Below are 26,670 nucleotides of genomic sequence, written 5' to 3'. Positions count from 1 at the left end.
GTCTGCACTGCTTATGTGAATGATGGGTTAGGGCTGTTTGTTTTATCAGGCACTGACCTCAGATGCAGCCTGGCAGATGCCCTGCATGTCTAGCCGCCATATAATGTAAATGGATTTTGGAGATTAAAAATCCATGTGCTCCAAATTCAATACAGACTGTTGGGAGGCCACAGAGGGAATATGCATTACACCTAATTCTATTAGACATAGCTCCAGAGCTCACAGAAAGCCCAGAGAGCAGGAACACAGACAATAACCTGGTTTGGTACAGCAACATGGGGAGAGAGCAAAATTGCAAGATTCTCCAAGAACTCTTTGCTTTTTTCTTGGAGGATAATGTGTGATATGCCATGAAGCTACCCCAGTGAGCAACCAGACATATAACTGTATGAAGGAATACGAGTCAAAGGTAATGGATTCAGCAACAAAGTGATCCTGAGGCCCAGGTAACCTTGGGCGGTTTGATTAAGAGAAACATCTGAAGGACGTTGTGTAAACGTATACCTGTTACGAATACCTGTTCAATCTGCTACCTGGTTTTCCTTCTATTGTACTTGATTTCACTAATGTGATTCTTATAAATCCATATAGTAATGACACAATAATAAGAAACAGGTGACTCGTTATAAGCCTATAGGACCTATATAATCAATTCACAGGCCTACAGGTCCGCTGGCCATACTTATTCAGTACTGCCCCGCTCTCCGTGTGGTCTTTGTTGTCTGTCATTTGAGGCAGTTATCACCCAGCAGACAGGCTGTCAAATCCACACATTCCAACTCAAATGCCAGAGCTCTGTGAATTTAACATCACCCAAAACTCAATCCCCCTTAAACTTAAAGACTTTTGTGCAAATAGGAACTCAGCAGTGTGTAGGTTTCTGAAAACCATTCTTGTGTTTTTCCACAACCACGTAAGATATGAACTGACTGCAGGCTCTATTACTGATGCTAGGCCTTCGTCACTATTTAAGTCACTGCACACAAAAAGCTAAAACACAAAAGGACCAGATTCCCCGCAGCCTACACACACACATGCACGCAGCACATCCTGTAAGTGTTAAGAGTGTAGGTGGATGTTGAACTGCGGTTTAAAAGTTCCTTTTGTGCTACCAGCTCTACAACAACTAAGGAGCCACAGCTGAGGCTCATCTGATTATACACGCACATACACACATACACACACACACACACATACACACACACACACACCTTCTCCTCCTCTAATTTGTGGTGAGTGCCTCAGACCTTTTGTCAGAGCTTGGGTGGTGATGAATCCACCACTAATGAGCGTCTCCGGGGCTCAAAGCCCAAACTCTCCTAGCCCCTGGCATTTACTAAAAGTCACATACTCATTTCCATCCCAGCGATGGAAATGCAGAACTATATATGTGTGTGTGTGTCTCTGTGTTTGTGTATGTGTGTGTGTTCTTGTCAAGAGTAGCTGTGAGTAGACCTCCCACTGAGCCTCCTCGGCCTTAAAGTGCCCCTCCAGAGCAGGAGCTCCAGCTCAGCACCTCCTGCTGCTCCTGCCCCCTCAGGTGAGGAGGGTCCGTGTCTGTGGGATCCTCAGATCCCCCCCTCTGGCCTTGAATGAATGTCGATGAAAAGCCTTGTTGAATACACACATCAACAACCGCCGAGGAAATTGCCCTAACAGCCTGGGGCAACAAGCAACCCCCCCACACACACACACAATATGTTTTAACTAAGTTTTTAACTAAGTTGGGACTAGAATTTTTCCCATATCTCTTTTTACTTGATTAGTAAGTAATTCAAAAGTAATTGAGGAAGAAACAGAAGGGGGTCTAGAGGATAATGATCATTTAATATGCCCTCATCATCACAAACAACTGACTGGTGAGGCGGCCATTGTTTGTTTTTCCTCTTGTTTTTTTCCAGGCTATTTGAGACCGCCAAATACTCACATTACCCAACATCCTCCCCCTCACCCCCTCTCAGACGCCAGCCTCAGTTTTGCATTCAAACACCCAGACAAATAATCCATTCCCATTTATTTATTGAACAGCCTGAGCGAGCATTAATGATTACATTAACACTGCTTTTCAATTTTCCAGTGTGGGATTGAATGTCCTACTTTGTTTGCTTGAGGTTTTCCTGTGGTGCATATGAAATGGAACCTATGAATAGGAGCCCATTTTCACCCAATGGATTGTGCTCTCTAAGAGGAAAGGTGTACCACGTAGCACAACACAATTCCCCCCGGGGCATGCCTGCATAACTCACGACCTATAATTGCAATCTATCAGTTCCCTTAATGCTGGTTTGCAAACAAGTAAGCATGAAACGCCAATATGACAGCATGAAAGTAAGCATGAAACGCCAATATGTCAGATTCCCATTTGTGACTGAGATGTTGGTAAGTTCAAGACCACTCGGGTAAACAGTGAGAGTAAACGGTGGTGGAGGGGCTCAGGGAATTCATGGTAATGCAGCAACAACAACCTTCATTCCAGCTGTACAATAACACACATTTCCATTTGGATCCTCTTGCTGTGGCACTGAGAATGGGCTCCCACACACAATCGCATGGACACATAGTTGTCTAACACAATCAATGCACGCCACTGACTGATGGCTCATGGCATACTGATCATTTTTAAATAGAAAATTGAATAACCGCGGAAGTGGGCTGCCTCTCATGGAATGAGTAGTACTTCATCAAAACCACAGTGACAGCCCAGTACAGGGGAATCTATGGCAGCACATAGCAGGATTTCACATTCCGACTTTCATTATCTGCCAGAGTAATTATCTGATTATGACATGAAGCATCTCACCCGCTCGGCTAAAAGTGGTCAGCTAACTCTGTTGTTATGTGTTACACGCTGCAATGGCACGACTGCAATGTGTGGATGTTCTTAATTTGATTCAGTCTGAGTAAAACTGACTGTTTCTTTCTCTGACCTCTGACTCTCCCTTTCTTTCTTTCTCTCTCTCTCTCTCTCTCTCTCTCTCTGTGTCTACCCTCTACTGGACTTCATCTGCATAATCTGTTTGTACTGTGTACATCCAAGAAATACCAATCTGCAATCTACCAGTCTTCCCTGTGCTGTGGTGACCGATCCATACAAATCATTCTAAAATGCCATTAGAGTTGTTTAATGACCGCACACTCTCAGAATGATTCGGGCTCTATGTATTACTTGAGCTTTACTGTCCTAATAAATCCATTCAGGAAACTGAAGTGAGGATTGTTTTTTCTGATCTAGTCTATCCTGCTATTCAATTCTATTCTGCAAACTAGTAGAAGAATTGAACTAGAACTTGAATTATGATAATAATTATGATTAAGTGTGTGTGTATATATACTGTGTACACACTCATGTATGTGTTTAAATATATATGTTGTAGCTGACTAAATACCTGTAATTTCCCAACTATTAACTGCAGTTTATACATTGATTTTGCACAATTTCTTCAGCTCTGATGTTAATACACGGGGGCAGTTAATATGGTATTAATATGATTTTGTTTTTTTAACTTGCATAAAACACAGTCCTGCGGTTTATACACAATGTGGCTAATACACAGGAAATTACTGTAAGTTAATGTGTCAATTGAACATTTCATTGAAAATACTGTTTCCGCCGTAGTTTTTCTATGGAAGGAAGGTAATATCTTTGACTTCCACTTTCTGTCTTTCCCACTTGGGGATGACAAACATTTGGTCATCACAGCCTCTGTTGACCCACCACACGCAGCAGTACACAGCATATTATTTGTTGAACCCGCAGGAGCGTCAGCAGTAAACACTGAGGGAGCAGCGCGGCCAGAAGGGACGGGACGGAAAAAAACCAGCCTTGAGACAAATTAGTAGAACATGCTAGAACACCCCGGAGCAGCTCTGTGTGGCTCTCGCATGCATGCATGCTGCTCACTGGGAGCGCCGCGGCGACCAAATGTTCTTCCAAGAGACTGAGAGTCTGCCCATGCTTCGTCACGGCGGAGCCATTGGGCCTTCTGGAACTTTCCGGCTGTACTTGGATGATATTGTACATTTTGGGCAGTGGGGGTGAGTGAGTGAGTGACTGGGCAACGGTGCAGGAGCTGGTCTTGGCCCGTGGCTTTTACTTCACGCCGGGGCACAGAGATAAGACTGTGTGTGTGTGTGTGTGTGTGTGTGTGTGTGTGTGTGTGTGTGTGTGTGTGTTTTATTTATTTGTTTTTGTTATGTCCTACGCTACGCATGGGGATTACCTGAAGGCAATAAGCCTCACTGACTCGCATCCACTGACATACTGATTTTCTCGCTTTTGACTATTTTATGTCTCGCCCACTCACTTTCAAACATGCCCTAGTGCACACGCGTACACACTCAAACAGTACACACGTCACACACACACACACACACACACACACACACACACACATTATATGCTTAAATAACCCTTCACAAATATGCTGTCTGTAATGCCTGGATTCTCCGAGCTGCTCTTTCTCTCTGACATTTCCTCCCTGGTCCTTGCATCTGGCCATGCCTCACACTTGCATTCATCCACCCCAGCTGAAATCTTTCAGGAACTGCAACGTATTATCTCTGAGAGGGCAAACTGCACCATTCTCTCTCTCTCTCTCTTTCTCCATCTTCCTCTCTCTCTCTCTATCTCCCAGCCCCTCTCTCTTCCCCTTCCCCCCCACACACATGCATAAACACTATCTATCTCTCAAAACACATGTCCTTTTCAGCTGTGCAGGACATACCATATCTCTCTGGGGCTAGCTCTTTTCAGGTCTGAGAGCCTCTGGGTTGTATTCATTTATTAGTGTGTGTGTGTGTGTGTGCATATGTGTATGTGTGTCAGAAAGAGAGAGAGAGAGAGAGTGTGTGTGTGTGTGTGTGTGCATATGTGTATGTGTGTGCGTGTGTGTGTATACGTGTGTGTGTGCATTCGTGCATGTGTGTGTGTCCATGTGTAGTGTGACTACAGGGACATGGGCCCCCTCTGTGAGAGTGGCGAGGCAGTGAGCGCTGAGACGTGCAGCACAGTGGAGTGTCCAGAAGCGCTGAGGGACACTGAAGCCCCCAGTCCCATCTGTGAAGGACAGCTCTCCTCTGGGCCCTATCCTCACTTCTCCCCTCGTCTCTACTCCCCTAACGTTCTCTTCTTTCCCTACCTCTCCTCTCCTCTCCTCTCCTCTCCTCACTTCTCCCCTCATCTCTAGTCCTCTAACATTCCCTTCTTTCCCTACCTCTCCACTCCTCTTCTCCCCTCTCCTTACTTCTCCCCTCGTCTCTACTCCTCTAATGTTCCCCTTCCCTACCTCTCCACTCCTCTCCTCACTTCTCCCCTCATCTCTACTCCTCTAACATTCCCTTCTTTCCCTACCTCTCCTCTCCTCTCATCACTTCTCCTCTGTGTCTGCATCTTCTCCTGTCTTCTCTTTTCTCCCAGGCCATTCACAGCAGGAAGGATAACTATAAAGACTGTCTATGAATGTCCACACAGACCAACGATACAGGAAGTCTCTCCTCATGTTGAACATGAAGTCTGACATTTGATTGATTATGATTAGCTGTCAGTTTTTTATCATTCTTAAAATTGTGAAATGTGAAAGTGAAAGTGATTCCCAGTGATCTCATTCTTCATGTCCTTATCGTTAAAGTATGCAGTGTGGACAGTGTCATTCATATAGAGCAATACTTCAAATAGTTGTTTTTGCCAACTGTTATGATTACAGTTCAAATTTCTGCATTTTCCAACTATATTTTTGATGTTTGCAGGTGTTGCTGCTTCTGTTTATCACAATAAGTTTCGGTTTCATCGTCCCCTCTCGTTGCTGATTAGCCTGACATTTTTCTTGTTTGAGGGAAACGGTTATGAACGTGGTGTTCCAGACTACATCTCCCTGAAAGAAGATCTAGGTGGGCGGGGCCAGGCTAGCCTCTCCCTTCCTCTATGTTGATTTCCATTCCTCTACCCTCCTTCACCCTTTCCATTATTTCATCTTCCCTTTTTGTTTTTTTCTTCTCCCCTCTTTTCCTCTCCTCTCCTCTCGCCTCCTTTCCTCTCCTCTCGTCTCCTCTCCTCTCCTCTCCTCTCGCCTCCTTTCCTCTCCTCTCGTCTCCTCTCCTCTCCTCTCCTCTCGTCTCCTCTCCTCTCCTCTCGTCTCCTTTCCTCTCCTCTCCTTTCCTCTCCTCTCGTCTCCTTTCCTCTCCTCTCCTTTCCTCTCCTCTCGTCTCCTTTCCTCTCCTCTCGTCTCCTTTCCTCTCCTCTCCTTTTCTCTCGTCTCATCTCCTCTCAGCAGCAGGGTCACAGACGCAACTAGTCCAGTCAATTCCATTACGTCTTAATCCAATCAGAGGCCAACCCAGAGCTCTATTGATTTTGAACATGAGGAATCACTCAGATGACTTGGGGATGCATATAGCAGCATCCTGGCAAGGTTATGAGCGAGAGCCTTGCTGTTGCTATTTTTGTATTTATATTTGCCATTTTCATTCCTCACTGTAATGATTTACCCCCCCCCCCCCCCCCCCATCCCTTGTACTGTGTGCTGCAATGTCTGTCTCTCTGGAAGACACTGAGGAGGATATTCTGGGTCTGAGTTTTCAGATTTGTTACTGCTGCACTGGGTGGTGTATGTGATGTGTGTCACAGCGAGAGCATGTCACTGAGCAACCAAGACAGAGGGTGAACAGGAGAGAGAGAGAGAGAGAGAGAGAGAGGGAGAGAGAGAGAGAGAGAGAGAGAGAGAGAGAGAGAGAGAGAGAGAGAGAGAGAGAGGGGGAGAGAGGAAGGGGAGAGAGAGAGGGGGGGGCAGAACTGAGCAGCACAAACATCGACAGACTGCAATGACAAGCTCATGTGAGAGCACACAGTATTTCCACAAAGACAGCGATAGAGAGAGAGAGAAGGCGAGAAAGAGAGTGAATGATGGGAAGAATGGGCAAAAGAAAGAAAGGAGAGATAACAAGGAGAAAAGGGAGCGTTTGAGAATTACAAAATGAATATTACAGGGCATAGGGCATGTAGAAAGAGTGGAGGAATGAGGAATATGAGGAAAGGGAGAAGAACCAAGAGAGAAAAGGAGCTACAAACAGACAGAGCTCTAGGACAGAGAGAGAAAGAGAGAGGGAGAGAGGGAGAGAGCAGAAACTGAATGAGCACTAGTGCGGCAGCAGCCACCACAAATCACAACACATGCAGCTCTTCCACAAGGGATGACAGCCATATTAGTTGCCGGCGGCGACGGTTTCCCCACCATGGGGTCATGAGAGGTGGCCAGATGTTAAGTGATGAACTGGTAGAAGCAGAGGCTTGATGGGAAAGCAGCTTTGTGGTCAGCAATGGTCATTCGACTACACAGGTTTACTATCCAATACCCCCCCTCCCCCTTCCCCAGCCCCAAGCCCACCTCCCCTCCCTGTAAGCTGTGTGAGGATCAGCGGAAGCGTTGATGATGAGGTTAAGGTGGGAAGACCGGCACACTCACCTTCAGGCTCACCACACAGTGTACACTGTGATTCTACAAACAAAGAACCAAAAACAAACAGAGACATGGGATTACCACGGGGGCCTCCTTCGTCACGGTCAGGGTGAGTTTCAGCTGTGTGCTGTAAGCAATAGGTCAATAAGTGTCATCATGAAGAGTGAGGAGAAACAACAAAAACAAAATAATAATCTCAGTCTCAAAAGTAATTTTCATAAACTTCTATGATGCTAAAGCATGCCTGATAAATATATTGTGATGCAAAAATTGAATCACACGGAAAAACATTTCAGTATGCTGGCAGAAGGGAGCGATATTTATTAAACATGCAGCATATCTAGAATGAGACAGAGAGCTCCAAACACAGACAGGCTGTTTGCAACACACAAATAAATGGTTCTTTCAGCAACCCAATGGCATTGCTTAGTTAGGCATCAAGATGGCGTGGATTCCCACACACAAACAGATATGATTAATTTGCTCTGTTTCCCGTCTCGTTTTGTCAGCAGCCTTTATAATTGGTGAACAGGCACAGATAATTATACACGGTGATGAGCACTCACATGCTCTCTTGTCTTGTCCTGTTTGCAGGCCCGTCCCTCTAGAGGCTCCACAGAGATCCCTACCAGTGCACTGCTACAGTGGCTGCTCTTAATAGCTAACTAAATCAATTAGCTGCCTGATTGGACTAAAAACAACCTTGCACCCCTGGTGCAGAAGCTATATGGCAGACATGTTGTAGAGAAAAAAAATGCCACATTATTCTTAAATAGAACGAGTGTCGCTGAGGTTGAATCACACTTAATAAGGCAACAGCAAAAATGACAGTGTTAGCAATGCAACACAAGTGAGGTGTTAGAGTGGTGGATTTCAAGATTTCTGGCAGGTAGCAGTGAAGGGTCCTTGAAGGAACTATCGCTCTATAATTTGATGACGCTTTGTGTAGTCAAAGCCAGAACTGGAACCACACTTGTAGCTTGATTCCTATTCATTCCTTCACACAGTAAACACCCACACACACACACAGGACCTGATGCCTGTGAAACAGGCCACTCACTGACAGCGAGACTAATGTAGGGTATTTAGACATTTAAACATCCTCCAGCACCACAACGAGCATCCCAGTTTGTCATGACAATGTTGCTTTTTGTCTAGCCCAGTTCCATATTTGTTGCCTATTTTTAATGATGCTGAAGACAAAATAATAAATGTGTTATTATAATTCTGTTAGCCGCTTAATGTTTTTTGGCCATCCCTCGAGTGAGTCTGCGTCCACAGTCCTAACCTGACGTACGGAGTTAAATGGAGGGGACTCGGCTAAACGCAGTGGAAATTTACTGGGTTAATTACTTTGCTCAGCGCTCCACTTCCCTATTGTATATTTGGGAGAGTTGAAGCAATTGGTTTCATTAGTCCTGCTCACAGGGTTGTATTTAAGGCAAGAGTGTGGTTCTTAAATTCACTTTTGTTAAGTACTAAATCAATCTCAAAGCAACTATACTTCTATCCAATGCGCGCACATACACTCAAACAGTCATGTATGTTTTCACACACATATACAAACAAGAACATGCACATGCATGGACACCTGAGCATGTGAAAACACACACACACGCACGCACACACACACACACACACACACACACACACACACACACACACACACACACACACACACACACACACACCACCCCCTGTAATCCCTCTTCAGCTCAGCTCCTGGGCAGAATGTTGCTGCTCTCTTCAAAACAGCCGAGGCGGCAAGGCAGCCAATCACACAGTCCGCTAAAGAGGCAATGCCCTGCAGTATTTAGAGGCATTTACTCCAATGGGCTCTGATTATGTTTGACCAATTGACCACTTTTAGCCATCCAGGCTTGCACTGCGCACACAATGCACACAATCGCAGTCCAATGAGTTTCTCCTCCATGCCCTGATGAAAAAAGTATGCATGTGTGTGTGTGTGTGTGTGTGTGTTGCCTACTGTCTTTGGTTGCTAGGTAACCTGTCGTGCAAAATTGCACCAACACCACTACTTTTATGCTTCCTGTACGGACAGTGTGAACATTACAAAAATGGAGTGCACACAATATGGTCACGATCACTTGGGTAGGCTATAGGAGCCGTACGCTAACAGGGACATCAGAAAGCACACACTCAAAGTACTGTGACTGGGCTAAAGTAGTGCTTGTGCTGCCCTAAACCACCCTGGCAGAAAAGCATGATTTATGCTGCACTATGCTGGCTATACAGATGTGTGATGATTTATGCTGCACTATGCTGGCTATACAGATGTGTGATGATGCAATGATGTTGAAACTGGCAATGTAACTAATTAAGCACCGACCATCACCACCACCACCACCGTAGTTTTTGTACTAATTTGATAATATGCTCAAGCACATATTCACTGCAGCCTTACATTTGCACATGCATGCACAACATCATTGCATTTGCAAACACACACACACACACACACATATGTATATCTGTCATCTTTTGCAGCTTGGCTGTTCAAAGAAGGAAAAAAGTGAGAAAAAGAGGTGTTAATTGAGTTTCTGCTCTCGTCTTTTTTTAGCTTGGGCGAAGAGGCAGAGCAGAGCTGATGTGAAACCTGATTAAATCATGGCAGCCAAGGAACTGTGGGAAAAAAACAAACTTTCTGCTCCACTCTGTGTTTCCTCTCTGCTGCCAAGAAAGCCAGTCATTGTTCACCACCTAAAAGATTGCCTGGACAGACAAAAACTGCACCTCGGCAATATATAGCTCTATTGTTGTTTGCTTAAATGTATCAAATACATCTAGAATATTCCGTAGTTGGCAATCTTTGTCCCATGTTAACAATACATAGGTAGCTGAGCAGCAGATAAGAGATACCAGAGATTTAAGTGGTTGTATTAAATCGTGGATGAATAAATTCTGCTGTCTTACGATGAGCGCAGTGAGCTCATTCGCATGCTCTTTGGCAAACAATGGTACTTCTGTTCATTTGGGACAATTTGTAGGAATCAATAGCTGTGATTTACTTACACAAATACACACACACACATGCTCTCGCTCTATCTCTCTCTCTTTCTCTCTCACACACACACATGCACACACACACAAACACTCACAGTGAGAGAGAGAGAGAGACAGACGTGCAGTGTACATGTTTAATGACCTAAATTGCTCCTGCGGTCAGGCATTGATTAGAGCTCTATACCTTCATCTAACTGCCATCGTCCCTGGGCTGCCCTGTCCGCTCCCGGAGCTGAGGTGGCGTTTCTCGGAGCCGGAGGTTAGAGCTCACTGTATACGGTCGCTGTAGGCCAGGGCTAATTACACTGCGTCAACAGGAAACTACCTACACTGGGAGGGTCCCCAAGGAGCCCCAATGTCTACCTCAGCTGCTGGGAGTTGAAGCAATGCATAACATCAGACTGGAATGATTGATTTTACACTAAGCAACGTGCCACAGCGGACTACATCTGTGTAAGGGCTGCTGTGCTGGGGCCTGGTCATGCAAATCCCAACACGGTGCAATTCAACTAACAAGAATCATGGACAAACATCAAGCCTGCAATTTTTTTCTTTGGAGGTTCAACTGCACTAAGCTCACTTGAGAGACTAGATATACCGCATCATTGGTTTATTCTCACTCCTTAAAGCTACAGTAGCCCTAGGTGTAATTAGAAGACCACGTCCAACTGAGATACACAGCACAAGAAAAGGAAAGGCATTCCGCAACAATGATTTAGCCTTGAGGTCTTTTCAATCAACTATTCATATTAGCAGAGGGTGCTCAGGTGCTGTCATCACAGTCAAAACAAAGTCGCATGACTTGTGACATAAAAACAGTCAATTTGTCATGCTCACGATACTGATAACACACTGACTGACAGACACAGAGGCCTCTAAAAAATAAATCACTGCAGTCTGACATTTTCGACAGCCTTCCACATAGACCCAGACCCAGAGAGTGGCCTCTACTAGCTAGTTGCTTCAGCCTTGAAGGTGAGGGCAGCACTCGTGACGTCATTAGAGGAGGGGGTGGGCATTCAGACCTCTTACTCTTACTCCACATCACCATGGAGCTTCTGGAGTGGGTGGTGGTGGTGCTAGTGGGTGTGTGTGTGTGTGTGGGGGGGGGGGGGGGGTGGATGACATCTTGGATCGGTCGTACACACAGACGAGGGAGTCCTTGTCCTTGAGTGACTATGAATGACGACACTGGGACTCTGATCTCATGATTTAGCACTGAACGCAATATGATGAGAGACAGTGTGCAGTTACAGAAGTGAACAGAAGCAACAGAGAAAGTCATGCTGCGGCCAAAGCAAACTGTCATTTCGTACTGTATATGTATACTGAATATCTCTGTACAAAGCTCTCACTTCTTTTCAAAGCGCTGCCCTCTTCTGCTTTCAAAACACCTTGCACATCCGTCTTCCATTATTTCTTTATGTTTATCTGCCTAGTGCTTTAGTGGCAAGCTGAAAAGATCCTTTTTTGTCCTCTAAAAAATATGAGTGAAGCACTTCAGGCTAAACTGCATTGAATAAAAGAGGAGCAGTCTAAATACAGAGGGGTGTTATTATTACAAAGCTCACCTGCTGCAGAGGGGCTTGGGGGCACCATAAACTCTCACATCTTTTTCCCATCAGCCCCTGGGGCAACGGCACAGATTTATGCCTCCTTTCGCCGCATACGTCCATCACCTCATGGCAAAGTGTGATGTCTGTGTGCATGTGTGTGTGTGTGTGTGTGTGTGTGTGTGTGTGTGTGTGTGTCGTGTGTGTGTGTGTGTGTGTGAGGGAGAGAGAGAGAGGCAGAGAGAAAAAGTGAGAGAGTGGATGAGCTAGGGAGAGAGTGACAGAGGGAGAGAGAGACAGATACAAAGAGAGAAAGAGAGGGGGAAGGAGAGAGACAGGGTGAGAGTAAATGAGTTAGAAATAGAGAGAAAGAGAGGGAGTGGGAGAGGGAGAGAGGGAAAGAGAGAGAGAGAGAGAGAGAGAGAGAGATAGGGAGGGAGAGAGTGGGAGAGAGAGGGAGTTAGGAAGAGAGGGAAAGAGAGAGAAAGGTGCTGATGGCATTGGGAGGCTCAGCCCGTATGGCTGGCCCGCCTAGCAGCAAGGCAAAGGTGGAAAGAGGGAGCTTCATTATTGATAGCCTCCTTCACGGACGAACACCCTTATGTCTTATTGGTACATCTATCAAGGAGCGTTTGCCCTGTGGACGGCCATATTGACGGCCTCTGGCAGCGGGCTCCAACCGAGGGGACCAGTTCCTCCTTCCCTCTCCTCTCCTCTCCTCCCACTCTCACTCCGTTCTCACTCTGTTCCTTGCCCTTCTCTCTCTCTCTCTCTCTCTGTCTCTCTCTCTCTCTCTCCTGACCTGCAATGTTATGAATAGGTTTTCTTGGCGCGTTGCATGAAATGTGATCAGCGCTCTACACCCTGCACAGTCCTCTGGCCTGAATGACGCTCAAAAGGGAACACACAGGAACGAGGACCCAAAACACCCTGAGTTTCCCTCGGCATCCGGGGGCTCCGGCCGCTAACAACGGCGGCGGCGGCGGCTACGGTGGCGACAGCGGGCGCACGCCAGGAGAAAGACAGAGAAGCGGCTGAGTCAGAGAGCCCTTCGGCAGCCATCCAGATGGTGAGCAACAAGCCGAGAGGGGGGCCCACGGAATCGCTGAGCCCAACTGCCTGTGACCGCATTACAGCCTAAACCTCCCAGATTAGGGCTGAGACACGGTGATCCATCGGCCTGGCCCCACCGCCACTACCGCCGCCTGCTCCCCCCACGCTCGGCTCTCCCGCACATTCTGCTACATTTAAAGGGTTAGACGGCGAGCCAAGTCATGACAGAGGAATAATGTTTGTCATTCAGGCGCACAGGGAATCACGGCATGCAAAAAAGCGTGACCTGCCAGGAACCCTCCAACATGAGTGAGTCCTTATATAAACAAATGCAGGTTATTGAGGCAAAGCAGACAGGCTAGCAATCTGGCACTGTCACCACCATTTGCATGCATTTTGCAATATTCAAAGTGGAAATGCACGCAGTCTAGGCAGGTGATAAGAGTGGACGAGACATCAGATTTAACCTGACCTAATCCACATTGGGTTTGTCCTCTGTGCAGTGATTTAGCAAGAGCCATTTGGCTGTCCAGTGCTACGCTGCCTGAATGACTGGCGCAGTAGCAAGCGGGCGTCCCTAATTCAGAAAGGCCATTTATTTCAGATGTTCCTCCTGATTATGTCAGCGGCCCGGTCAGAGAGTTGTGTGTGAAGTGGAGGCTGCTCATTACTGGCCCCGTCCACAGGGCCTCGGAGAGCAGGACACTCATAAGTCACCAGGGGCAGACATACTGGAGCTCCACATGATTCAGACTGTGGGTCTGTGGGTGTGTGTGCGTGTGTGTGTGTGTGTGTGTGTGTGTGTGATGTGAGTATGGGAGAGAGGGATCTGCAGGGAGGCATGCGAGAGGGGATCTTCCTGAGCACTGAGGATGAGGTGTGTGTGCGTGTGTGTGTGTGTGTGTGTGTGTGTGTGTGTGTGTGTGTGTGTGTTTGTTTGTGTACACTAATTCACTGAATCACATGGCTCAACTGCATTACTATGCACAGACAATGAGAAAGTGAGAGACAGAGCAAGAGTGAAAGAAAGATTGAGGCTTCAGCTGTTCTGCCTATCATCGGCTTTCCGAGCCACCGAAGGCATGTTTGATCTGGAGATCCGCGTTTCAGGCCATTTGGAGCGACTCATTAGACGCAAAAGATCTCCATCTGTCTCTCCATTGACTTGGGCCCAGCACGCCGCATCCCCTCTGATCGCTCACGTCCACTTACTGATGAGTAATTGGCACCTCCGCTCTGCCGTCCACACACCTGCCGCTATGGGCAGCCATGCCAGGGAGTGGAGGAGGGGGCACCAGATGTGGCCGAGAGAACTGCTGTTGTCCAGACAAGCGTTATTATTTCTGATGAGGCCCTCTGCTGAAGTCCGTAAATGAGTCTCTGGACTGCAATCTACATCTTGCAGTGGGCCACGATAAATTCTTTACTGATGGAGTAGTTTATGGACAATAATAAAGAATGTGCTCCAAACTTTAGGCAAACGTGCCAAATTAGTCTAGAATAAGGGGCAGGGATGTATGCTTGTGTGTTCTGTTGATGTTAAACACCATGAAAAATAAAGTAATTTAAGACAATGTGTAATTTATGTTATATACTAGTTATTACATATTAACTAATTAATAATAGTAAACAGTCAAATAATAGCAATCATCTTTTCATGTCATTCTGCAGTTATACTTACTATTTGTCAAATGTATGAAGAATTACAAGAAAGAATCATACTCCACCATGTTCTACTGCTTCTGCTCAGGAAACAAGACACACTTCGGTGGCGCATCCCGAGATTCCAATTAAAGGGCTAATTTCCCATGGTATTTTTTCCATGGAGTCTTCAGGTGAAGATCTAACTTCCATTTCCTCGCCTGGTGACAGGAGAGTGTAGCGCAGCAATCTGACGGCTAATAACAGACTATGTTAAACACGGTTGAGGGAATGCGGGGAGACAGGTTCTGTCCTTAGTAACCTAGCAACCATCAGCAATACAGCTCATTTTAGGCCATAGAGCACAGATTACCAGAGCACTTTATTGGCTGTGAGTTGAAGGGGGGTGGAGGCGTGGGGGGCTTAACTGGAAGTAGGGGTGGGGAGTGGGGCAGAGGAAGGGGATCTGGTCCATAATGGCAGGACAAGGCTTTCCGGAAATTTAAGCAGGCAGCTGTACATGTGCAGGGAGATACGGACAGTGTAAAGGCAGATTCTGCATTCGCCTCGAGATGAGAATCACACATTCGGTTGCCATGACAATGCAGTGAGGCAGAGGTGTTTCTGAGTATGTGTGTGTGCACCTCTCCCTCGGCATATGCAAATTCACCATGCTAATTCTCGGGCGGAAGTTTCCAGACTTAATGCGCCCCAGTTACATTCTGTATTGTTTAATAATGAAGGAGCTTTGATCATCCCTCGTCTTGCCTCGGATTTCTCACCTCGGAGATCTGTTGCTCATGTCTGAAGCGCAGGAGCGGCTCGGATGAAGACACAAGCAGCACTAGATCTCAAACGCGGAGTCTGAATGAACGTACTGTAAGGCGTCAGGCTCCCATCCGCGCGTAGTGGGCATGCAACATCCCCATGCAACATTAATGTCAAGCGGTGGAGTGGAGTAGGGAGGGGTGGAGTAGCGTCGAGTGTGCAGTTGTGGCACACACGCAGTAGTGGGGGCAGAGTGCCGGCTGAGGTGCTATTACATAACACACAACTTGAAAGGGAATTACGCTCGCAACATTACTGAGCAGCACTGCAGCATTCTAGGGCTGCTGGTACTCGCGGCTGAGGGGGAGTGTGTGTGTGTGTGTGGGGGGGTTGGGGCGGGCGTCTCTGCTCGGCTCGTGTCAGGGTGCCGGATCCCACTGACTGTACAGATGTTCCAACAGGCCAAAAATCGGTGCGCCCTGTAGACAGAGAGCTAGCGGTGTGCAGCCAGCCGTGGACATCCCAGCTGACCCCCCGATCCACCCACACCCGCCCGCCCACCCACACGCCCACACTCCTGCAACATGCACACGTCACACGTTCACACACACACACACACACACACACACACACACACACACACACACACAGACACACACGCACACAAACAAACAAACACAAACACAAACACACGGACACACACGCACACTCACAGAAACAAACACAAACACACACACGCACGGACACACAAACACACAACCTCACTAAAAGGCCACTGTGTCACTCGTTTCCATTCAGATTTGCCTGAAAATTCCATTCCACATCTATTTCATGCGCAAAGCTCCTCTTCACTGCATCAGTGCACAAACCACCCAGGTGAGCACATCCAATATATTGCTATCCACTGCCTTCAGCTATGGCTAAAACAAGATAAAGGTTCATGTTAAAAGACTGTGTCAATCATTTCATAACTGTTATAGACTAGTAAACTTACACAAGCCAAGCAACACACACACACACACACACACACACACATAATACGCTATGTGTGTGTGTCACTACATGCCACAAACGTCCATTAAAAATTCTGTGTTCTTTACTTAGCTACCAGAGGAACAATGTTAAGGTTCTGGACATGTTCTAAAAGCATTCCCCTTTCGTCATTCTCACTGGACACACGCTGAGAGGACGACAGCGGCAGAGGTGGCGGCTGGTGACCTTGTGCAAACGCAGCTAATAGAAAACAAAGGCCTTGCGTGGCTCACGTAATGGTGCTGTCTGTTTAAGCAGGCTCGGCACTGGCTGAGTGGCAGACAGCCGTGATTTCTCTGTTTTCCACAAAACCTATAATTTTACCACTCACATCCCCCTCATGAGAGGTGACACAAAACAAGCAATGTGCGTCAGAGATTAGTGCGCACATGAACACACACACACATACACACACACACACACACACATACAGTATACACACAAAATAAAAGGTCCCAGCTATTCAGAATTCATTGAGGAACCTTGGGTTCATTTCAGATCAAGTGAAACTGTGAAGCACAGCACTACGACAGCAACAACGTCACATGCGACCAGCTCCAGACAAAAACTGTCCCATATGCTCTTACTTGGTCGACACAGACAATGCTATTAAAACAGTCAGCTAATATTTACACTGTTGTATACAGATGACTTGTTCTGAACTGTCTTGGTGTGAGACGCGATCCATCAGATGGTGACCAAGCTGCCATCACCAAAACAAACGCAAACAATCATCAGAGCAGTGCTCTCTGCATGGCGACCCTCTCCACCACCCCCTGTCCCTCCCCTGGTTGTCGGCTCTGATAGATCTCTCTTGGCTGGCAGCTGGTTGTGCTTACCCCCAGAGAAAGGGGGCGCCGCGGGGCACGAGTCTCCTGTGATTACAGTTAACGGCGTCCGCATGGCCGACAAAAGGGCCGGCATCTGCTCTTCACTTGGCCACTTATGCAACAACACCCCACCCCCACCCCCACCAGACACCACAGACACACACACACACACACACACACACACACACACACACACACACACACACACACACATGTGCAATAGGAAGGACAGGACAGAGGGATGGAAGGAGAGGTGGGGTTGCTGCTTAAGAGATTAGAAACTCTGAGACTAGTGAGGGGGAAAGCAGCATAAGCCCAGGACTAGCATCTAGCATTGAGTGTCCAGTTTGGGGCTGCTTTGGGCCTCCCAGTGGACATTGGATAGGACAGGGTCAAGCCCAGCACTGTTGCGGTTAGCCTTGGGGAGAAGGTAGGGTGAGGTACAAACGTGATTTAGGGCTCCAGTTTGCAGACACCAAATCAGGTAGAAAAAAGAGTTTCACAGATGGTTTGTTGCAATTGTCGTTTAGTGGCCCTGGCGTTCATTTCCCTCAGAAAAGATAATAATTGGAGCTTCTCCATTAGCTGTTGTGGAAGGGGGTGGGAAGATAAATCACCTCCAGTACTTAGTAATACCTCGCCTTTAACACAGAGCGATTACATTCATAATTCAAGAGCTGTGAGAAAAATAAAAACAAGTACTCGGAAATGGTTTAGTTTTGCTTAAAAGTAAAAAAAACCCCAATCATTTGCATAGTTTTACCATCTATGCTAATCCATTCTAAACTCCTCTTACACTTTTGATCTTAGTTGTTTACTAAACATAAAAATTTTCTAAAAGAAATTACCCACCACAATAACAGAAGGTCTATGACACAATTGCGCATGGTACTGTAGCTCAATAAAGCACGATCCATCTCCGCCATATTGCACTTCCACCTGAGAGAGCACAGTGGGGCCGTGCGTCTCTCCAGGTGGCCTCCCCTAGCAACCGCAGCACAGCGAGAGATTTAGGGTCCCAGAGTAAGAAGTCATCATCTTCTGGCGGAGTGTTGTTGGCTTTAATTACAGCTGAGCACATCAAAACCCATATGTGAAACATGCCCAGGATGCACTGGAATAAATCTACATCTGCACCACCGCCGCTAAATATGATTCCAATCAACGGCTTAATGTCTTGGACGCGCTGGGCCCGTTCGGTGTGGCACTAAAAGTGCTCAGCGTGATTGATTGTGATTTTAAGGCCCGGATGAAAATGATATCCCCAATATGTCAGCATCCACCCACAATTTTTTTGGGGCACGCTATTAAGCGGCCATTCCTTCGGAATCATGGCACATTCCTTCGGAATCACAGCACATTTATTTGAAGATAATATTTAAATTTTGGCTACTGTGGATAAATGAAAACAAATGCTGAGTTTTTAGCTCTCTCTAAGACCCAATATAGTCTTCTGTGGCTCTGGCAGAGAACGTCCCTCCAGCACCCCAGAAGAAACACATACTACATCCACCGCCCACCCCACCCCTCTGAGCCCTGAGTACTTCACTCGTTCTTGAACAACTCAGACTGAACGATTTAAACGGAGTATTTGACTTGGGGACTCTCTCCTGACACAAGGCTAAATGGAGGCCGAGTCCGTGATGGATTGGGCCGCGATCGAATGATCTGTCCCCGTTTGCCTTCCTCATTGAGAGGCAGCTGTCTCAGCGATGTACCGCCTAAAGGAGGGTGGGACGTCCAGGGACTGAAACAGGAAGCGTTCGGATTTAATAATGCAAAACACTCACGGTCACATTGCTCTCACTTACACCACACCACACCACACCACACTACCCCAGTCCCACTTTTGCCATTTTTAATTATCACATTTTCTCGTTTCTCGACTGACAGAAGTTTTCTGGGAAACCAAAAAAAACAAAAAAACGTGTGAGACAAATGCTCCAGTAATCAGCGCATAACGTTGCACAAGCGTTGCATGTGTGAGACTGCACTTATCACGCTGCTTCCCTCGGAACATTTTCTTCTCTTTTTATCTCAGTTGCACACTCTTCCTCACCCTTATTCGTATCTCAGAAAGTGCTTCTTGCTTAAGGATCAATAAGACAAACACAACCAATCTCATCAGCATTTCCCACACAGAAACACCACAGTGGCCAAAACTGGACAATAAAAAGGCCTGACGCAAGACATCGGAGGCAGGTGAGTAATAACAGCTGGCTGGAAGCAGTGACCCACCAGATGTCTACTTTCTCTGTCCCCCAGTTAACTCACATATTGTGGGGGCACTAACAGCAAGAGTGTCAGAATGTGTTAGGGGCCTGCTTGGCCATTTGTGCATATAGCATCTCAAGTGCAACACATACTGTCAAATTAAGGCCTGCACAGTGTCACAGCTTTGTCGAAGTTCCACACCACCTACAGTACAAGTATTAGAACAGTTAAGTGGAGACTAGCAGCCATATTGCAGTAACAAGTTTGATACTGAGTCGCCATGAGTGCTTGGCTGTTATTCCCAAAAGCAATGGTGTGCTCTGGCCATTGAGACTCTCAAAGAAAGCATTCAAAATAGTTCTAACAGTCTTTTTGTGATGTAGCAATGGTCACAGCACAACAATGTTTTTTTGGGAAATGTAGTCCCTGGTAGGCAAACGGAAAAAAGGTTTCTCTCGTCAGCGACGGAAGACTGAAAGCTTATCGGGCCGCAACAACAGCAACCCACGCGGCGGAGCAGGCCCCTCTGGCCTCTTTAGTGTGTTATCACACCGCCTCACAAATGTGGACATGTGTTGCTCAGTGTGCCCCCGCTGCCCCGCACCGCTAACCAGTCGGCCTTTTATTTCCCAGCGTGCATCTGGCAACCGTCACGAAAAAACCATCTCCGCAAGGCGAGAGAGGGCGAAAGAGGGTGAGAGAGAGAGAGAGAGAGAGAGAGAGAGAGAGAGCAGGGGGTGGGAAGATCTGGAGATCTGAATGTGGTGCCGACGGGGCTTTTCAATTATTCCCATTTTATTTTCAGTTCGCTTAAAGGCCGGACTCCGCCGGGCACCGGAGTAGAGATTAGGGAAGAGGCGGAACCGTTCTGCCACAAAGTCAGAAATGAGTTGAAGATCAAAGTGTTTGTTAAGGTGGATATGTGAGAGGCTTAAATTATTTTCTTGCGTTTGGCCGTGAACAGTTTGAGCAGGAGAAGAGTGTCATGCTCTCACCGTATATTTCAGTAAGGCGTCTCGAGGTCTTTAAATACCAGTCTTGCAGGCCCTTTGAAGACAGTCGGGGTAATCATGCCTTGGATGGGGGCCAGGTCTCAGGGACAAGCCTTCAAAAGAAGCCACCCTCTTTCTTTTCCACCTTCAAGGGATGGTGGTCGGAGGAAATGATCTGGGGGAGGACTGAGAGGACTGCTTCACTGTTAACTGCTGTAAAACTAATTCATTTATACAGTGTAATAAAATAGTAAAATATCTATTTCATCTATGATATAAACACATTTTTACATACAATTGGTATCTGTGTATATTAGCGGTGCTTAAGTTTATTTAAGTCTCTGTGTCATTGTCTCCATTTTCTTGTTTTGATGCATTAAAATGGCTTTTTTTTTTTTCAACATGAGGTGTCGAGCTGCCATCTAGCAAGGACCAGCAGCACAGGGTTTAAATGAGTGTCCTGGATGGCTTTGCTTAGGGGAATTTCCATTACTCTGCAAAAGCTTATTGCTCCAAGTCCTGCATGGAGATTGTCCCCCTCTCCTGGAGACCAGCACTGACCTGGGGCCTGTTCTATCTTGGCCTCCTTGCCCCTTTTTGTTCCCTACCTCACAGGCCTAGAGACTAGAGGTCAAAGGCTTTCCTCCTGCAGTGGTTTGGGTGTGTGTGTGTGTGTGTGTGTGGTTCTGGTGGCAACAGAAAAATTCCCACTTGGGACAGGAAGCAGGGACTACAAAAGCTTCTCCGGTCGAGCTGCACTCAGAAAAAGTGCGTCTCTCTCCTCTCCCAACAACCCCCACCCCCTCACTCGGTTCCCTGGGCGCTTGTACAAGAACACAGCGGAGGTCAGGGCCATCTGTCATGGTGTCTCTGCCGCCTCCATCTCTCTCTCTCTCTCCGCGGCAGTGGATCCGCCACGGAGGCTGACTCGGAGAGCCGCACTCCCCAGGGCAGGGCAGCGGAGGTGAGGGGCAGCGGAGGTGAGGGTCAGCGGTTACCACAGCCAAGACCTTCAGGGGCAGCCCCAGCACCACTCCCACCACCGCAGTCATGCTCCAGATACAAAGACCGACTCTGCTCAACTGACTCCTTCACTTTCCATTCCTCAAAGCAGACACCTTTTATTCCCTCTGTTGTGAGAAATGGACTCCATTTCCCAGAACCCTCTGGGCTTTTTCTTTTCTTTTTTTTTTGCTCACCTTCCTTCTGGACACGGTTGGTTGTTCTCCAACCTGCAGAGGGGCTAATCTATAATTGGAGCTGGCCATGTCTGCACAAGCGCTGGTCACTGGCCACTCATCACATTAAACTTGCCTTGCTGCTCACTAGAAAAGCACTTCATTTCCACTGCAGGAACACACATTTCTTTGGGGCGACATGCAAAGGCCCTAGAGAGCAATTACTAAAATTATGGAGTCATACATTAAGCATCTCTTGCAGCTCTGGTGACTGTGAGACTGTTGACTTGTGAGCAGTTGGTTTCCCATCAATTTCTTCCTTCATTAGTCCACATGTATGACACTAATGACTGATCTCTCATTAAGGTTTGTGCTCAGCTCCTGCTGTACACCCAGGAAAATTTAACAGCAGGTTAAAGATCAAACCACAGCCAATAAGCAGAAGCATGGCAGCCTGCCTCCACTCCACCACCCACACACTTCTCTTCCTCTCTCCCTTTTTGCACTCTCTCTTTCTCTCTCTCTCTCTGTCTCTCTCCATCTCTCTCTCCCTGTCTCTCTCCATCTCTCTTACTTCTGTGACTTGCCTTATCTCCCTCTCTCTCTCTTGGCTTCTCTCTCCCCTCTCCTCTGCCTCTCTATATAAAAGGCGCAGACACATACACACACACACACACACGCGCGTGCGCGCTCACACACACACACACACACACAAACACACACATACATACACACACATCCACCCACACACAGACACCAGTATCTGGTGAGTCCCAAGAAGCCCCATCGTTTGGCATGGTCTGCAGAGCCATGCAAGAATCGCAGACTACACTGCCTGACTACGTCTCCATGGCAACAAGGGGAGCACAGTCCTGTGATGCATTGTGAAAGAACGGAGGAATTTAAACCTAAGCATAATATGGAAAAAAAGAAAACAGATAAAAAGAAAACTGGGAGAGGGGTGATCCCTCCCATATGCATACACAATCACACACACACACACACACACACACACACACACACACACACGCACAGAAGAACAGAGTTTGTTACCAAACTGCCTTGATCTTCTCCTCTGCAGAAAAACTCTGGTCTATTCAAATCTGTGAAAGTCCTTCACTCCCTCACACATACTCCTCTCAGCTCGCCAGGAAGAGAGGCAGCGATGCCTTAAGAGACGCTTCTCCTCAGCTGATGGACGTCATCATGATGGAGGGCAGAAATATGTACACTGACTGCAAGGAACAAGACCGTGGAACACCGATGCAGTGACAGTTCTCTGACTAACCTGAGGTTCTAATGCTTCCATGATTGTTAGAAGAGAATCTCTTGGCCTCTGGTGAAGGAGAGGCAATCATTCCACACCCGTGACATGCCCAGGGAGGCAAACCAGGAGATTTGGAAGTGTTCTAAGAGACCCCCCACCCCCACCCCCAATTACTTTGATGACACTTTCCAGTCTTATGAAAAGGGCACACATCACACATCACTGAGTCATACATATCCGACTCAAAAGCCAGGGCTTGACCGTTTCATTCCAGGAGAGTGATCAATTGAGCAAGGCCTGAAACAACAAAGATGTGCTCATCTAAAATGTCATTACGCTGCCTACTGCTTCAGACCATGTCCTATCGTGTCGATGTCTCCAAACAGGAACTAATCTAGAGTGACGATGCATCTTAGCCCCCTTTCTCCCCTCTACGCTGACCCATCCGTCTGCTGATTGAGCAGAACAGATTGATGGCATCTGACGCATGTTTTCGCCCGTACGGCCTCACTCGATGCCGCAGACAAACTCCACTCTGGGTCCAAGCACGTTACGAGTGGTCTCCTGCAGCAGGAAGGGGGTCTGGTTAATTCATGCTAGCCTTGGCGAGCTGGAGCAGCTATCCGCTTGGCTCTCCGGATAGGTGTCACTATTGATTACCGTGTGCAGTGGAGGATGTCTCCTCTACGTGTGGTGAAAATGTGCTATGATATGAGGGAGTGGTATGCATCTGAGTGGTTTGGATGTATGCACGCACGCACACACACACACACACACACACACACACACACACACACACACACACACACAGGGGCGCAGGAGGCACGGGGGACGTGGGGGATATGCCCCCCGCAGTGCTGAAGAGACAGCCGTAGTCTCCCTCACTTTTGATAAGGAAAAAAAAGCCTTATAGGTACGCTAAATAAATAATAACATATAGGATTTGCGCTAACTATGTAAAACTCCCCATTAACCCTCTAGGCGCCACAGTCGACTATAGTCGACAAGATGCGGTACTGAATAAAACGGCCGATTTAGTCAAATAGGGTGTCATATTTCGTTCGACTTCCACTCCACTAGATGGCAGACATGTCATCGTCATCCCAGTCGAAAAAGGACACGCTTTAAACAAAACTTTCTAGCTACAGCGCATTGAATCAGTGCATGAAATACCGGAGCTAGTGTGCGTGTGAGCCACTTTGTCAGAGCGATATTGTCAACGTCAGCGAGTATTTGCATTAGATTATCGTCTAATGGCATCAAAAAAGTTTACCTGAAATGAAGTGTTGGGTCTTCTATTCATGGACCCTGATTCTGAAGGGGAATATCTGCCTTCAGAAAATGACGGTGATTCGTTTAGTGAGGCTTCAGATGCGTCCCTGCCTTGCAATGATGCAGCTGGACAAAGTGAGAGTTTACTCCATAGTTTAGTTTACACCAAGCACAAACGTTGAATCGTTTGCCCAATGTCACTGGTGGGAATAATGTTTCACGGGTTGGTGTTCATCGGGGAAGTTAGCAGGGTGTTAGTGGTGTGGCGAACGAGGCTGGAGGTAGCCTTATATCCATAGCTAGCTTCTGTCTTCTGAGCGTGTGCCTCTCCACAATCAGCGACAGTAACGTGGTGGAGCCTTTGTCTAATGCCACTGGGTATGTTAGGCGAGGTCGAAGTGCTCATAGGACAGTTAGGGGAGCGTGAGTGGCAGTGTGGGGAGTCGCAATGAGAATGACAGTAGGCCTAGTCCGAGCTGCGCCGGTTCTCTCCACTCGCACGCCAGGGCAGATCTGGCCATGCTGCTCGCATGGTGGAGGTGGTGACACGCTCTCTCCCTCTCCCACACACACACACACATTAGGTCATGCACACATTAGGTCAGTGTAATGATTTACACTGTTGATTTGCTATCTACTTCCCTGATCATTTAGGACATACAGTACACTATGTGTTCCTTTTTGTGTGTTCATGTCCTTGTGATGTGTGTGTCTTTGTCAGCTAAGAAAAAAAACAAAAAAACATCAACAAAAACAACAAAAAGAAAAAAAATACTAACATTGTCTCTTGTCTTGTCTCGTCATCTCACTCCTGATCTGTGCCTTGCCGTGGCAAATGAGCTTTTGAACTAAACAGGTCTTGTCTACTTGTGTTTGTGTGTCATCTGAATAATATATATGTGCCCCATACATCAATGAGAGTCAATCAGAGTGCCTACTGTATGTAGTAAATGGAAAATCTCTACAGCAAAAGGCCAGTCTACCGCTACATGCATTTGGTTTGTTTCTGCCATTTATTAGTAATGATTTACACAGTTTGTTCACTACTTACTATTTACCTGAGCATTCAGTATTGTGCAATATAGCATACAGAAGGTGAGGGACATTTTGGGGGGAAAGAAGTGGTGCATTTTATCATTCAAACATGCAACTTTTCATGAAAATTCTATAATCCAAGATGGCCGCCACCATATGACGTCATAATATGCAAATTAGATATAAACATTTAATCTCTACATAAACTTTGGGTCATCCTTAATATTTCTCTAATTTACAGAAAGTCTCTATCTCTTATCACTTTTAAGATATAGCCTTTTGAAATGAAGATGTCAAAATTGATCGTTTCGGAAAAAAACCTCTGGCGCCTAAAGGGTTAACAGCATCACATCACTAACCACAGCCATCTACAGTACTGTAAGACTGCACAATCTCATATTCACTCTGTTGGATATCTGAAGCCAGTTTGTCTACTAATAATCATAAAATAATCCAGGCTGCTTAGCATAAATCATTCATCATCATCTTTATTTGAGGCAGGCTGGTATTCGAGGCAGGCTTTTTTTTATTTCTAACCTGCATTTAGACATGCGTTTCATTTGGAGCGGCATACCGGTAGGCTATCAAAAGCATTTTCGGTTTGGTTTGGGATTTAATTTACTTTTGGACTGTTTGATTATACTGCTAAATGTTGGGACTGATGGGACTTGGGACAGAACTGAAATCTGGGAGATATTTGATGGTTCACTGTTAAGTTTCATGCAGTTGAAAAAGTGTCGGGATTTCCACTACTGTTTATTGCGAGACAAGGCAGCCCTTCATTGAATAGGGGTTGTGCTGTAATGGAAACCTTTTTGCGTAGCCAAATAACCTAAATTGAGTTATTGTTTAATTATGCATGATTTAGTACTTTTTTTATAAAATTCGTAGGCTGGAATGCCTTGAGTTGCAACAATTGTGTTAAAATGTAGTAGGCTTCAGCCTCTGGCAATTAGCTCGAAAGGGCGGCAAGAGAATGAGCTTGAGAACATGTGTTGGAGACCCATGATAGGAAAACGACTTTTCTTTGCCAACCGTAGGCTATTAATCCAACCAACATAATACAATACAATACAACATATAATAAAATATTAAGAAGAGGTGTTATATCATAATCGAAACAATGTCTTCTAGTGGACTGATGGCAATTGTTGGTATGGTAGGCAATTATTACCCCGTCTTGTATATGGGAACCTGCCTTTACAAGTCTATCAACGTTTTTGTTCTAAGACATTTATTTCAAACATAATTTCAAGACACAAATTGGATACTTCAGTTACCTTGGTGCATAAATCCCAGAGAGTAGGCTACCACACCCCAGAGTGATGGGCCTAGCGTTGTTATGCGTTCAGTGTGGGGT

General features: G+C 46.5%; 1 protein-coding gene across 5 annotated transcripts in view; it reads right to left on the bottom strand.

The window, feature by feature from the left end:
• dlgap2a (discs, large (Drosophila) homolog-associated protein 2a) overlaps positions 1 to 26,670 on the bottom strand; it is a 161,866-nt gene that overhangs the window by 77,950 nt on the left and 57,246 nt on the right. The window contains exon 2 of one of the 5 annotated variants that reach the window (XM_048228075.1): positions 7,458 to 7,490. The exons of the other annotated variants lie outside the window; for them this stretch is intronic. The gene's annotated coding sequence lies outside the window, so the exon portion shown is untranslated. The remainder of the gene's footprint in view (positions 1 to 7,457; positions 7,491 to 26,670) is intronic. 5 annotated transcript variants of the gene reach the window in all.

This window comes from Alosa alosa, chromosome 19 (assembly GCF_017589495.1).
Source record: "Alosa alosa isolate M-15738 ecotype Scorff River chromosome 19, AALO_Geno_1.1, whole genome shotgun sequence".
Taxonomy (NCBI): domain Eukaryota; kingdom Metazoa; phylum Chordata; class Actinopteri; order Clupeiformes; family Clupeidae; genus Alosa; species Alosa alosa.
The sequence above is the reverse complement of the archived record's forward strand: the minus strand, read 5'-3'. Positions and strand labels throughout refer to the sequence as shown.